General features: G+C 27.1%; 1 protein-coding gene across 1 annotated transcript in view; it reads right to left on the bottom strand.

Moving 5' to 3' along the window:
* Window positions 1-9,293, bottom strand: part of LOC142323499 (putative cytochrome P450 6a14) — a 61,404-nt gene extending 52,111 nt beyond the window's left edge. Inside the window, exon 1 of the mRNA XM_075363237.1 lies at window positions 9,219-9,293. The gene's annotated coding sequence lies outside the window, so the exon portion shown is untranslated. The remainder of the gene's footprint in view (window positions 1-9,218) is intronic.
* Between the last annotated feature and the right edge of the window lie 5,159 nt (window positions 9,294-14,452).

Genomic DNA, 14,452 nt, shown 5'->3' with positions numbered 1-14,452 from the left:
TAATAGAATCTTATATATTAGGTTTGATTATACGAATAGTTTACCTACGAAATGCTTTTCTTTTTCCCCTACCGGATGGAAACAGAATCATTAACGCATAATTTTTCAAATAAAGGAGTACATTAACGTGCTACTTTACTCCGTATGACCAGGAATTCCTTAAAACAGTGATGTTTTAAATACGAGGTACGGACATCAGTATTCAGATTAAGTTTATCAGAAATTAATGATATTTTATTACAGTAATTCCTGCGGTGAATAGAATGAATTGCGTATCAGCTATAGGGCTAAATACCACGTGTATATCAGCGAACTTGGCAATCTGATAAAAACGTGTAATACAGGGCGTACAAAAAAAAAATATCGGGGTTTTAAAGCTATTAAATATATCTTAACTTTGATTTACCCTAATGAATCCCAAATTAAATGAAAATACAAATAAAAGGAAAGAGTCGCTCACAATTTTTTTCTACAAGTGTTCAATGTGAGCACCATTCATCACGCGGCGCACATGCAACCGAAAGAATAGATCGTCCAGCACTTTAACCAGATGTTTGAAGTAATGGAAGCGATAGCTGCTTCAGTCCTGCCTCAAATCGGGTAGATCAGTTGGTAGCATAGGCAAACAAGATCCTTCATAAAACCCTAAAAGAATAAATCGATCTCGTCAGATCGGGTGACCACGGGTGATCTTGGAGACCACCGAGAAAAGCTCTGATACCAGGTCCATGTCGACCGATCCATCGGTCGAGGAAAAGTCATTCGACCGATCCCATACAGAGTTACTGGTAAGGAGGTACACCACCTTGTTACCGAATAAAATTCTCTGGTCCATTTTCCAGTTGAGGAAAGAGCCGTGTACGCAACTGCCGCTACGCTTGATTCAGCGAAAAAGAACGGCCGGTCGGGATATCGTAAAGGAAATATTTAATTTTTAGGATTCCCTTTCGCATTGTAAGAGTTCGTAGGGATTCTGACCCCCAGATACCGACATTATGTGTGCTTACTTTTCCACTAAGATGAAATGTTGACTCATCACTAAATAAAATACCCTTCGATCAATAAATTCGTCATCTTCATGCTAAAACATTTCGATTGCTAAGTCGGCAAGGTCTATAACAGCTGTAAACGGTGCAGACGCATATATAAGCCTTTTTTTAAAACATTCCACACTGTCATCGTCGGAATCGCTAGTTCGCGGTTGGTCTTCCTAACAGATTTTTTAGGACTTGGCAGGAAAGTCTCCCTAACACGATCAATTTTTTTTTCAGGTACCCTTATCGTCTGTTTCAAACCGATTAACCGAATGTTATTGTTACGTGAAGAATCAAAATTAAACTTTCTAGCAAACTACAAAACACAGAAGGATTTCTGTTCAGAAATACACGACCAACATTTTTTTCCAGAAAAAATCTTCTTTACACAAAGACATCCGGTCGTTTCATCCATCGTCGAATGTTATTGTCACTCGAATGATCAAATTTTCTTAGGAATTCACGTAGCTCTGTTGTTACAGATTTACATTTAGCAAACTATAAAACATAGAAGGCGTTCTGTTTAGGAGTCGCCATCTTTGCTAGTGGCGCTGTAAGCGGAAATATAGGGAATCAATCTACGACCACGTGTGCAACTAAAACTGTCCTTTTTGCTCTTTGATTATAGCCTTAAATCAAAACTGTTTCACATCATCCAGTAGATATTATAACATTTTAAAACACCGATAACCTTTTTTTATACACACCTATTTCACTCGGTAAAAAAGGCAATGGGAAATCACTTAATTCAATCTTTCCCCAGGTAAACTGAGCAATAGATATTCTTAGAAAACGACTGTACCGTTTTGGGCCGATCGGTGTCTCTGACAGGTCAACTACGACCACTATGACACTTAACACGTATATAATTAAATAACTAGATAAACTTCAAATAAGTTTCACACACAGATAATAACAATATTATTTTTTTTAAATAAAGATGTTTTAATAATGGTCGGTAATTTATTAAGATACCAAGTATTAGTGTTTTCCTATTTGATACGAGACGAATATTGTTGTTTTTAATATTTTATATGTTGGTTTTAGCATTTTTATCCCTCCTGGTTCTTTCTGGAAATCTATAAAATTTACTCAATAAAAATAAAAATAATTAAAAATAAATGTTATTAGATTTTATTATGTTAGAAAGGACTATATTTTTGCTGTAAAAATTGAAAATACCTCGTGTTTCAGTAAAAAATACAAAAAAACAAAAACAATTACAAAAATGTATTTGATTACACATAAAAAGTTATTTTTTAAAAAAGCTTTTATTTAACTAATATTAATATTAACATTAATAAAAAAGGAAACAAATTAGAATTAGAAAAACCCTCTAAAAAGTAAAAAATAAGAATTAAATCAAACTGAGAATTTTAAATAAAAAAATATAATATATCAACAAATATAAAAATGCACTGAAAAGTAAAAAATAAATTATATAAATATGTAATAAATAAAAAATAAATAAAAGTAATAATTATTAAATTTTTAAATTAAAAGTAATGAAAATATTTAGTTAAATAAAAGCGTGGCGCAGTTTTTATAATTTATTTAAAACAACACAACATTTATTTTTACAACAATTAATCTTCATTTTCATTTTCAATAACGACACGAGGAGGCGGAAAGGTCTGCTGGAACCTCTCCAGTTGAGACTGACTAGCTACAAGTAACAATCTGGGAAAATACACCCACTCGCTTTCTTTGTACGTGTTTTCACATAGTTGAAGTTCATCTTCGAATTCTGCTTGTAATCTAAGCCAAACTGAACGCACTCTTTCCGCTAAAAGTTTCATTTTAATTAATTATGAATTTTTATTTAATGAATTCATAATTACGATTACAATTATAATAATTAATAATTTTTCAGATTACCGTCAAAATGTGCAAGATTTTTAAATTGAATTTTTAATTTTAATCTTATTAACCCTATCAAAGAATTAAAACTTGAGATTTTATTACAGATAAGAATATACATATATTAAACAACCTCATTAAACAAAAAATATATTTTAAAATACAGCAAATGTCTATAAATACTTATTCGAAAAAATTGTTATAGAAACTGTGCCACGCTTTTATTTAACTAAATATTTTCATTACTTTTAATGTTAAAATGTAATAATTATTACATTTATTTATTATATATTTATATAATTTATTTTTTACTTTTCAGTGCATTTTTATATTTGTTAATATATTATATTTTTTTGTTTAAAATTCTCAATTTGATTTAATTCTTTTTTTTTTTTACTTTTAGAGGGTTTTTCTAATTTGTTTCATTTTATTATTAATGTTAATATTAATATTAGTTAAATAAAAGCTTTTTTAAAAAATAATATTTCATATGTAATCAAATATATTTTTGTAATTTTTTTTGTTGTATTTTTTGCTTTTTAGTCTTAATGAACAATCAACTTTTTACATCCAAAAAAAAATTTTCTTAATAATATTTATATCTGAATATTAATATTTGTTCAAGTTTGTTTGTTTATTAAGACTAAAAAGTAAAAAAATATTTATCTTTACACTTCGAAGTTACATACGTGTACCAAATTTCAATCATTTTCATACGATAGTTCATGAAAAATGAAATTTTTCAACTAAATGCATGAATTTAGCGTAGTGGTAGTGCGAGGGGGGGTGTCATCCAGATTCTAACACCGTAGTATTGTACTGTCATCGAAGTTACGTACGTGTACCAAATTTCATTGATTTTCATACGATAGATCAAAAGATACAGCAGTTGCAAGATTTGATTATAACTGAAGCAAGTTAAATAAAAGCTTATAAAAAGAATCAGTGGATAAAAGAGGCTTTTATTTTTGTCGAAAAAGTCGTGAGGCAAGTAATGGAATACATTTTGGTGTTGCGTCTATCTACCGATGTTGTAACAGTTACCGTACAAGCAAGGTCGTCCAGTTGTAACTCTTAATTTTAATAACATTCGTTCTCTCATCTTTTGTAATTCACTTTGACCGGTTTTTTTAATCGCTATACACGAATATAATTCGTATACAAAGTAGGTTAGAGTAACATATATTATTCCACCGACTTGAATATATACTATTCAACATACATAATTTGCGTCAATAAAATTTTCACTTAGTTAAATCAATCTTGGACCCAAAAAATAAGTAAATACTTTAATATTGCCACGCATCAGGAACTCATATTATGCACTAAGCATATGTTTTAATATGATAAACTTAATTTTGAAATGTTTTGTTAAATAAAAAAAGAATTTACAAAAGTTACTATATCAGACATTATTGAAAAACACAAATACTTTTAAAAATACAATAATGACGATCAGATCATTATTTGGAATCCAAAAATATGATTCATGTAGACAGGTATTTTGTTAATTAAAAATATTAATACTTACCTATGTGTTTGCATTTAAAAGTTTAAACCTTTGAGTTAAAAATATTTCTTAAAAAAAAAATCAATATTTACTTCTATTAGACCGGGTAACACGACTTTTCTGTGTAAGTCGACATGACACTTCAGTTTACGAGAAAGTGCCTTATTACGTTACCGTTGTTTTTAATAGATAATCAATTGTTTAAAATCTCTTTCCACCTATTTATTTTAAATAAATAAAAAAATTAAAAAAACAGTTTTTTTACAGAAAAAATATTACTCTTTCAGTTGGTTTTAAAAAACTAGTAATAAACAATAAAAAGATAATAAATAAATAAAAAACAGAAAACTGTAAATTTTGCGTCTCCATTTGAAGTGTATATAATAAATATCTGTTCAAATTATTTTCATTAACGCCTTCTGAATTTTAAATTATTTTGTTGTTACTTATTGTACTTAGTATCTTCATTTATTTACCTTAACACTTTTTCATGGGTTTATATTTTAAATAGTTCATATGAACTTTAATTACATTTATTTTCTATTTTATAATTTATTGTATATTCATTGATGCTGCTCTGACCAAGGTTTTACCATAGTTCCCCTTGATCTGTCTGAGCAAGTAAATGTTGGGGCAGTTCTATCCTTTTTCTAACTGCAGAGTAGTGCACCACTTCGTTGCTAAATTGATCTATATGATGTATTAAGTACTGATCAGAATAAGATATTTGTCTATTTACTCTGTTGTAGTAAATCGATATCCAATGTTAAACTCTAAGCTTCAATTTTGTGGTTGTAAGGGTGAAAAAAGTTGATGGATAAAATTTATGATTTACTCTCTCTTAGATAAGCGGGTCTATTAAACCCGCTCTTAAATATAATTTCTATATGTATTGCTGTGTAATAATGATATAATGATATAATAATTTGTCGTATCTTGATACACATGTATTTGTAGTGTTTTATTTATTTCAAAAAATTGCGTATATTGTAACGAATCCAAGAATTTCAGATCAGATTAAGGACATAAGTACATATATTTTGACATGATAGGTTAAGATTATAAGAAAAAAATTACTTTGTGCAAAACTACAATAATGTGTCTTTAAGGAAAGAAAGAAAATAAAATATATTTTTAAATATACAAATTATTTGAGAGATTTAAATAATTTATGAATAAAATAACTAAATAGATAACAATATAAAGGCATTAATAAAAATTATTTAAGAATATGAACACATTAAACAGATGAAGAAAATTGAGTTTTTTTTAAAAGTATTATTTGAAAATTCATTGATGGGTAATATTGTTTCTGTCAAAAGAAAATAATTTAATTTTATTTTACATCAACATGATTTAATTTATTTAAAGTGCCAACAGATGCGTAATAACAGCCTTTTATGTCGAATTTCACAAGAACAGTTTTGTTATCTGGTTTGATAGAGGTGTATATACTCATTATCAACAATAAGTGACTATTTATATCACAACACAATTAATTCATTTATACCAAAGTTTAAACAAAACTTGATTTTCTTAATAAATAACATATTAAAATACTAAATTTGTTAATTTGTTAAAGTTATATAAATTTAATTAATTTCTGGGAAAAGGAGGCCTATAACTTATTTTATTTTGTACTTTACATACAAAATACATATATATAAATAATATATTTAGCACATATATATATATGCTGGTCCCATAACCTAATGGCCATAAGTGACCTGGTATGAGCCAAATAACCCTAATGAAAACACGATAGCCAGTCTCAAGAATATTAAGCATAATGAGCCGGGCTTACTAGGGAAAATCAAGAAGTTAGTTATTTCTTTATGTCCTCACTGAGCTGTATATACTGTTACTGTTGCATATCGGCATGACAAACCCTGTAAAATATAAGCCCTACAATCTGTACACCTAGTAAACCAATAAAAAGAGTTATGGACAACTGCTATGCCCAAAATACATTAAAACGGAGATAATTGAAGTCAACAGTTCTGAAAAGAAGCCATCCGGTCAAGAATCAGTAAAATGTAACTAGTCTATCAATTAACTAAGAATACCTGCAGGAAGAAATCAACATCAATGAATGCTAAAATATGACACTACTCTACAGTTATTCGTCCAGAAGATCTGTATGCATCTGAATGTCTGACATTTAACGAAAAACTTCTAACCAGTAAAGTGCAAACAAGACAACAAAGAATACTCAGAAAGGTCCTAGGTTCCATCAAAGATCAAGAAGAAGACACAGTAATGAACTGTATATGAATGTAGAGAAAATATTGAATCTAATTAATAAAAGAAGAATCACTTTCTATGGTCATTTACAAAGAGTTAACCCTAACAGGTTGGCAAACAGGCTATTCAAACTTGAAACATCTAAAAACCAACAACTAGATCAGAGAAACTGAAAGAGACATGGAAGAACTGTAAATAATGCAAGATCTTAAGAAATATTCACCACTGAGAATGAAATTGCAAAAAACATCACAGATTTTCAGAAAAAAACAAAATTTATATTTATTAATGTAATATTATTATATTATATTACAGTAAGGGCTTATTAATGGGAGTGAAGATATAGGGAATTAACTAACTTCCTTATTTTCCCTAGTAAGCCTGGCCCATTATGCTTTATATTCTTGAGATTGGCTGACATACTTTAATTAGGATTACTTGTCTCATTTTAGATCACTAAAAAAAAAACAAAAAAACCAGTAAACATAAAAGCATCAAAAAAGTATGAATATATAGTATGCATTTATCAAATTTACTATTTCAAATTTTAATCTTGAGTTCAGGTAATCCAAATTATTTTTATCATATTATTATAACTAGAATAAATAAAATTAAAATTATTATTTATAATTTAAAGTGTCTGAGAGTAATGTTTACCTTATAACCAGTCCCTGTTATAAAAGAGTTAAGGTGTTACTTGTAGTATTGCAATATGCCACAGTAAGCCCAGCTCTACGAAGAAGTCAACAGGATATTATTTGCTTAGTAAACCAGACCTAAGATGCTTATTGTCCTAAAAATGTCTGCATTTTTAGAAAAAGATTCTGAATTAAAGATAGATCTCAAAAGAAAGTTTTATATACTTTACCAGTATACTTTATTGGAAACATCCAAAATCTTAAAAAAAGGGATTAACCAAAATCTGGTAATGAACTTCCAAAGTCTATGAAATATAAAATTATTTTTACCATTCTAGAACAGATTCACATATGTACTGCACATATATAGCTGTAACAAAATTCTAGAACTTATAATAATAAGAAATAATGAATCCTTATCACATTTTTATACAAAATTATATCTATCAAGAAAACTAACTTGTAATAAAACTGAATCAAATGAACATGATGATGATTGTGATGACAGTGATGATGGTGATGACGACTGTATAACTTATAGATCCTTAAGGCTGAATACACTAAACTCTGTGCACTCACCTTTATCCCAGACCTTAGTGACCAATTATCAGACTGCCACTTCGGTGAGAAACTAATTTTACATATATATATATATAAAAATTAATGTTTGTATGTTTTTTGTCCCGTATGCATTCCTATACCATTCATCTGATTGTAATGAAACTTTGGTGAGTTGTTGTGTGCATGCTCGAGAAGGTTTCTGAATTATTTTGGATCCGCTAGATGGCGCTGGGGTCGAGATATTTTGAAAAATTTTATTAATGGTCCAATTTGGCTCATATTCAGAATATATATTAGTTACGTGAAAAGAGATATTTTTGCAAAAAATGGATGACTAGGTGGTGCTGGAGTCGAGATATTTCAAAAAATTGTATTTATGGTCCAAATTGGCCATATTCAGAAAATGTGTTACTTACATGGAATAAATACTCTGTAAAAAATAGACCTGCTAGATGGTGCTGAAATTGAGATAATTGGAAAAATTGCATTTATGGTCTGATTTGGCTCATATTCAGAATATATATTAGTTACATGAAAAGAACAATTTTTGCAAAAACTATACCTGTTAAAAAAAGAAATAAACAATTCACTTTCTTCTTCTATATATATATAAAAGGCAATGTTCGTATATGTCTGTTATAGACTAAAAAACTATTGCACTGATTTACAAGCAGGGGAAAAAGGGAAAAGGGGAAATGGGAAATAATAAAAGGGAAATAGGGAAAAATAGAAGAAGGGAAAAAGTTAAAAAAGGTAATAGGAAAAAAGGGAAGAAGGAAAATAGGGAAAAGAAATAAAGTGAAAGGTTAAATTTTGTTAAGTTCCGTAATGTTCTTTTTTTTTTGTTTTATCAAACTTTCAAATGTATTCATTCAATTGACATATATATATATATATATATATATACTTAAATCTAGCAATAGTAAAGCTATGCTGGGTTTGCTAGTATTTAATAAATCAATAAAAACAAAAATTAATATAAATAGATAATTTTTCAAAATTCTTCACAGAAGTAGCTTAAAAATTATATTGAAAAAAGCAAAAGAAAAAGACTATATGTTTAAAATAAATAAATAGTTAGCTTCTATATTTTTTACACAGTTTATAAAAGCTTTTGAATTTTCAGGAATACTCTTACATTATCAAACATTTTGTTAATTATAATATACTAGATAATCTCATTAGTAGAAATTTTATGATTTTCATTCATAATAGTAATAATAATAATTTATTTGATGAAGTACTGAATTGTGCACACCCCAAGATAGCATAAGCTATTGTACATATATAATATTGCAACTATATTTTAGCTATTGTATTACTACTACTACTACTACTATTATTGTAAGGAAATACAAGGATATCTCTTACCTCCTCTCACCAGTTCATTGTACTGCATGAGAAAGTCTGAATTTCTTCGTTTCCAAAAAATCAAAGAAAACAAATATACTGAAAATAAAACAAATACACTGTGAAAACAAATATTCTGACAATGCTAGACTGGATATATCTTTAATGACCTGTCAGGAATTGAGAGAACTTGACTGGGAGGTTTTAATGCATCCACCATATAGCTTGGACCTGGCACCATCAGACTATCATTTGTTTCAGTTTCTGCAGAACTTCCTGATTGGTATTAAGCTAATTTCAAAAAAGGCCTGTGAAAACCACATGTCACACTCTTTTGACCAGAAACCATAGAAGTTCTATAGCAATTGGCTTATAGTATTGCAAAAAAATGACAGAAGGACATCAAAAAACTGTGAATATTTGGTCTCATAATGTTATTTTGCAATAACAATAAATGTATTCTCAATTTTTACCTCCAAAGGTTTAATACTTTTTAGACAACCTGATATTTACACATATTAACAAAACACATAATTGTACAATGTGTCCACAAACCTACTGCCGACTAATTCCATGATCATGCATTTTATATATATTTTCTTATTTTAATATTCTGCTTTCATCACTGCAAAAATGAACTAACAACCTCTGATAACAGAAACATGCTACTAAATCGTGTTATCAGACAGAAAGAAGGAACTTGCAAGACTGATTTAAACCAAAGTACAGAATTTAAAAATGTGTTTAAATTTATCATATTACACACATATATCTCTATTATTTATGAAATCCAACAGCAGTTCAGCCATGAAGATTATAGTGCTCTCCCAAAAACTATACCAGTCTTTTCAGTTTTATATATTTTTTTAAATATGAATTTGTTTCTTTCATCTGAAGTAAGTACTGAAAGCAACACTGTCATCTGTGTTTTGTTTGCAGTTAATGGTATCAGCTATAAAATAATCTACGGCTGCTTAGAAAAAGTTTGGTTATAATTTTGATGTTGTTTATCGCAAAACAAATTTATTAAAATCATTATTAATTTTGTTGCATTGATATAACGTTATATCAGTAAATTGTAGAAAATATGTATTTTTTTTTTACAAAGATGAATGACTAAAAATTTAATTTTGTCTCTTCCATAATGATTTTTACTTTCCTGGCTATACTTCTACTGGTGCTACATAGTAGTACCTATAATTATAAAGGGAAAACATATAAATTGGTCCAAAACTCTGATGTCAGGTTTTTTGCTAATGTTTCATGACTCACTGAGTCCAATAAAACCATACAAATTTCCGGAAGATGTATGTATGTACGTAAGTGTGTTAACCTGTATTTTGGTTAGGTAATATCTTTGGACTGTTTCAACATAGATTCCTGGAAAATGGCTCAACAATTTCTACGTATGGGCGTTGAAGAAAATTAATAAAAGTTGAGGTGTATTTTTCCCCATTTAGAATTTTTTATTTTTTGTATAGTGGTAGTAAAAGACTGACTTTAGTATGATGAAAGTACTTATTTAAGTAGAAAGAAAATTATATAAAATTTCAAAGTTTTAAGTAAACTGGATTTTGAGGTGGGGAATATTCAACATAAATTTTCCCCGTATTTTGAAATCCCTTCTACCAAAAAGCTTAAAATTTAGCATAAATATCAGGTTACATGTGTTCCAGCTTTGATCTAATTATTCGATATCATCTACAAAATAAATAAGTTTGAAAATTTTACCTTTAAAATTTCAAAATGGTAGCCTTTTAAATATTTTAATCATTAATAGTTCTGTAAATATTAATTTTATTGAATTATGTTTTATTAAATAAAATGTTAAAGTCTTTTACTGTGAAGAAAATTACACCTTAATTGTTCAAATTGGTTGACAAACAGTTGAGATATTGCTGAAATTGTTTAAATGATTTTTTTTAATTATACATGAAAACAGGCCCAAAATTGTCAGAATGCATAATTTCAGTTTGCACCCTTTATGACAAACAGGTAAGGCAGTACACGATTTCTCATATTATTTGTTTTCTTCTACTATCATTAAATATATATATATTTTTAAATTTACTTAAAATGTTTCTTACAAGGGAACCATAAAAGGGGTTTTTAATTTATTGGGATTTTTTTTATAATTTCTGATACTTTTTCCATTTTCAAATTAAGGCTGTTATGAAAATGTTATACGAGCTAATTTTTGAGTAAATGATCAATTGGAATCAAAATGTTTTTACTAATTTATTTATTTATTATTTTTTAACATTATACTCAAATACTGAGTACTCAATTATACTAAATACAGAAATTAAAGAAAAAAAACATAATTTGATCAAGAGGCTCAAAAGATTTTACCAGGAATATTGATCTTCTTCTCAGTTATACTTTTAATACAGCATTACTTTTAAAGTACAAGATGTAATTTGATTAAGGGTCTCAAATCGGATTCAAATATTTTTGCTGAACTTTTTGACTTTTTTCACAATTGTATTCTAAATATTACATAATTAAGACATTATATAATTTCTGATACCTTATCTGTTTTTCAGGTTGTAATTGCTACTAAAAATGTTATATGAGATAACTGTTAAGCAAGATGGTCAAACAGATCAAAAATGCTTTACTGAGAATTTTGATCTATTTCAGAATTATACTCTAAATATTCCATATTTAAATGATTAATTTTTAAAACCATATGGTGTATTGAAAATAAACATCTCAAGATCAAGATCAAGTCAAGATCAAAGCTGGGAAATTATGCACCCTTTGCCAGCTTCACAAAAGAATTGAAATTTTCATGTAAACTTTCGAAGCAGAAAAATCATAAATGGCTCATTTATGCCATTTTAATTATTATTAAGAGAATACATTATTCATTACTTCTGTCAAAAATAGTTATTGCTATTAACTCTTTATTTTTTTACATGATACATTATATTCTAAATTTTTTTTACATGTAAAATTTATTTAGTAATAAAACCATTATACATTTATGATTAATTTGTAGTTAATATGTTATAAAAAACAAGATTTTTAATTAAATTTTAACTTATAATACTATATAAAAAAATTAATTTTATAAAAAGAATAAAAAAAAATAATAATAAAATAGTTAATAGCATTCATCCATTCAAACTTGATATAAATTTTATATAAAAATAACAAAATGGCAGTAGGGGGAGAACGGAGGAGAAACTGCTATTTTTCCTAAGGATATTTTTTGTAAGTATAAGCATACATTAATTTAAAATATACTTAAAAAAATTAAAACTGTCTGAAATTGTATTGGTCACCTACATAAAAAAAATATTGTAAATTTATATTAATAACATTTAAGATATAATTCATTAAGTAAAAAATTGACAGTTTATAGCAATAATTATTTTTTTTATGTAGTGTTCTAAGTTAAAATTTAATTAAAAATTTTGTTTTTTTATAATGTATTAGATAAAAATTTAATTATTAATATATCATGGTTTTATTACTAAATAAATTTTACATGTAAAAAATATTGTAAATTTATATTAATCAAATTAGAAATATGATGCATTATGTAAATATGTTATTTTGTTCAAAATAAAAGGCTTAATATTTTAGCATACTTTTTGATAAAACTAATATTTACGAGATATAATGAATTGAAAAATAAACATGGCCACCATTTTGTAACTTGCAAATGTAAGTCCTGATTTTTTGCTTATTTTAAAACTTTATTACCAAGACTTTTACCAAATATTATTCTGATTCCTCTATCCGAACTTGACGTATAAATTTAATATAAATAACAAAATGGCTGACAGGGGGAGAACAAAGGAGAAACTGCCATTTTTCCTAAGGATATTTTTTTTAGTTTTGCAAGTAGGATCTGAAAAAGTATAGTCAGCCTACTATTTTAGAAACAACACATTGTTAATATATAGATATTATTATTATACACTATAATAATAACATAAATATATGTAAGCTCTTTAATATAGAATAATTACTATTCAGAGCCCTCCGACTGCATTTAAATATTTTGTTGGACAAAATTTTCTTATTGATATAAGACCTGGTGAGAACTTAATCATCAGACAAACTTAAATGTCTGCTATTTCTACGTGAAAATATATTTAAATAAATTAAAACTGTCTGAAATTCGATTGGTCAGCCATTGTTTTATATAATTAAATACAGCTGAATGATGTTTAGTCCTTTATTTACATATCTTTTTTTCTTGTTTTTATTTTGATTTATTGTTGTTTTTTATTTCAGTTTATTAATACTTTTTTTATTTTTTGGCAAATGTTTTTTAATTTTTATAATTATTCTTATTATTTCAAAGAAATTATAAAATCTTATCCTGCAACTTTATATAATAAATTATAAATAATTTAATTATCTTATTACATAAAATCAAAATAATTTTATAAAAACATGCTTATTTCTAGAGTTCTAGTGGGCTGATTTTAAAGATTTTTGTTTAGTTTGAAACCTTTACTTGGGCATATTTTAACAGGAACTCATCAAGTTCTGTGTTTTCTGGAAAACCTACTAGTAAACAACTACAAAAAAATATCCTAACTTTTTAAGCTTTGTGGATATCAAACTGGGACCCTTTTTAATCGATTTCTAACCTAGAAAATTGGTGACTTACTAAGTGAAAACATAAAATCTGTAAAGTTAGTTGCAGATTTTCAAAAAGATTATTTTGAATTGTAATGGCTCAAAGCTTTCCTGTTCCTACTAATAAAAAAATTAAATACACTTTGTAAATTGTATACTTTGTAATTCTTTCCTCATCAATTAATTCCTGACCATTTCAGTTAAGATTCACATTTCAGAAGTCACTGTAAAAATGTTCATTTATTTTCACTACAGAATATTATTTTTGCTACAAAAAAAAAATATTTGAACAACGTCTATTACTATTTTAAAAAGAAATAAAAACCTTACAAAAAAGAAACTAAAAAATAAATGTAGAAATACAAAGCAGATTCATGTTCTTTTTCCTGAGGGAATTATAATCCTTCAGATACTTCCACATTTTGCATTTTAATGAAAGAAATTGTTAATAAAAATTTTCTACAGCTCATTGTACTTTTTTTGTAGAACAGGATTTATTGCTAGTCTTATAAAGTTTTTATTTTGTTAATGCTATGGCTATGTAGTTGATTCATGGCTATGATGCTGTAGATCCATTGCCATTAAAAAAAAAAACTATTTTTTTTAATGTGCTTTAGATGTTAAATACTTAATATTTCTCTAATGTTGTGAGT

The sequence above is a fragment of the Lycorma delicatula genome, chromosome 4, assembly GCF_047948215.1.
Source record: "Lycorma delicatula isolate Av1 chromosome 4, ASM4794821v1, whole genome shotgun sequence".
In the NCBI taxonomy this organism is placed as follows: domain Eukaryota; kingdom Metazoa; phylum Arthropoda; class Insecta; order Hemiptera; family Fulgoridae; genus Lycorma; species Lycorma delicatula.
Note: the sequence above shows the minus strand (reverse complement) of the source record. Positions and strands in the feature narration are given on the sequence as shown.